Source organism: Arachis ipaensis, chromosome B09, assembly GCF_000816755.2.
Source record: "Arachis ipaensis cultivar K30076 chromosome B09, Araip1.1, whole genome shotgun sequence".
NCBI lineage: Eukaryota > Viridiplantae > Streptophyta > Magnoliopsida > Fabales > Fabaceae > Arachis > Arachis ipaensis.
Window position 1 is genome coordinate 142,633,071 of NC_029793.2, and position 2,003 is coordinate 142,635,073.

Genomic DNA, 2,003 nt, shown 5'->3' on the forward strand with positions numbered 1-2,003 from the left:
ATCTCACAGCCTTTGAAGCGAGAATGAACTTGGAGGGGGTAGGCGACGCGGTCAGATGCCGAGCATTCCCTGTGACGCTAGTCGGCCCAGCGATTTGATGGTTCAACGCCCTCCCACAAGGATCCATCACAGCTTTTGCAGACATCTCCCAAAGCTTCCTGGCTCGGTTCACGACACACATAGCCAAGGCAAAACACCCAATCAACTTGCTAGGGGTTACCCAAAAACCCGGGGAGCCGACCAGGAAGTTCCTGGATAGATTCAACGATGAGTGCCTGGAGATTGATGGCCTTACGGACTCAGTCGCTAGTCTCTGTCTAACGAACGGCCTGCTAAACGAGGACTTTAGGAAGCACCTCACTACCAAGCCCGTCTGGTCCATGCAAGAAATTCAAAGCGTGGCCAAGGAATACATCAATGATGAGGAAGTGAGTCAGGTTGTAGCAGCCAACAAACGACAGCTCTCAAACCCCCCAGCCCGGCAGGCCCCCCAGGTCGACAGATACAAAGAAGCTCCCAGGGACGGCACCCTAGGCAAGCAGTCCAAGCAACCTCTACGGGTAGGAAGGTTCACGAACTACACGCCATTCACGGTGCCCATAGTAGAGGTTTACCAACAAATTGTAGACAAATGAATCATATCCAAACCTAGACCATTGAAGGAAAGAACAGGAGGCAACAAAAGCCTTTACTGCGATTATCACAAGGGGTTCGGCCACAAAATCCAAGATTGCTTCGATCTCAAAGATGCTTTAGAGCAAGCCATCAGAGATGGAAAGCTGAGCGAATTCTCCCAGCTCATTAGAGAACCGAGGAGACGAGAGCGCGAACGCTCCGAGGAAGATCATAGCCGGACTGTCAAGCCAAGGCAAGAACCTATAGGGGACGTCAACAACCCCCCAACTTTCGTGGTCAATGTCGTGGTCGAGCGCGACAGTCCTCCTAAATCCAAGTCGGCGACAAAAAAGGATTCACGGATCCTATCCATCTCGACGGAAGGACCCATCATTAGCAGAGGACCTCCCACGATATCCTTTGGCCCAGAAGATAAATGGTTTCACGATCTCCCCGAGAACCCTCCCCCCATGGTGGTTATAGCAATGGTTGGAACAGGGTTAGTTAGACGAATCCTCGTCGACAGCGGGGCCGACTCCAACATCCTATTCAGAAACGTATTCTACGCATGGGGCTCAGAGAATCTGACCTCAAAAATCACCAGCACGGGGTCATGGGACTCGGTGATAACTACATAAAACCCGACGAGACGATCTCCCTCCCAATTTGCCTTGGAACCGGTGACGCCAAGAAGTCGGTTATGACAGACTTCGTAGTCCTCAGAGACTCCACAACATACAACATCATCCTGGGAAGAACGACCATCAACGATCTCTCAGCCGTAATATGCACTAAATTCTTGACAATGAAGTTCATAACGGACAAGGAAACAGTTGGCTCCATAAGGGGAGACCTAGAAGCGGCGGTCGCGTGCGACAACGCCAGTCTTCGTTAAGGAAAGAATCTAAGATGGCAGCTAGCGTGTTTTTGGCAGACCTGGATGTCAGAACAGAGGACAAGCCGAGACCAAAACCAGAGGGGGACATGGAAAAGTTTTAGATAGGGAAGTCGGCAGACCAGTTTACCTTTGTAAACAAGAACCTGCCCGATGAACTCAATGGCCCCCTCATGGAGGTTGTAAGGGCAAACGATGACCTCTTCGCATAGATGCCATCAGACATGCCGGGATTGGACCCCGAAGTCATGTCCCACCGACTAGCCGTAAAACCCGATGCCAAACAGTAGCCCAGCGACGAAGAAATATGTCTCTAGAAAGAGCCGACGAAGTCGCCAAGCAAACAGCAGGGTTATTAGAAGCAAGATTCATCAAAGAGCTCGAGTATTCGACATGGCTGTCCAACGTCGTCCTAGTCAAGAAAGCCAGCGGGAGGTGGAGAATGTGTGTCGATTATTCCGACCTGAACAAAGCATGCCCAAAAGACTCTTTC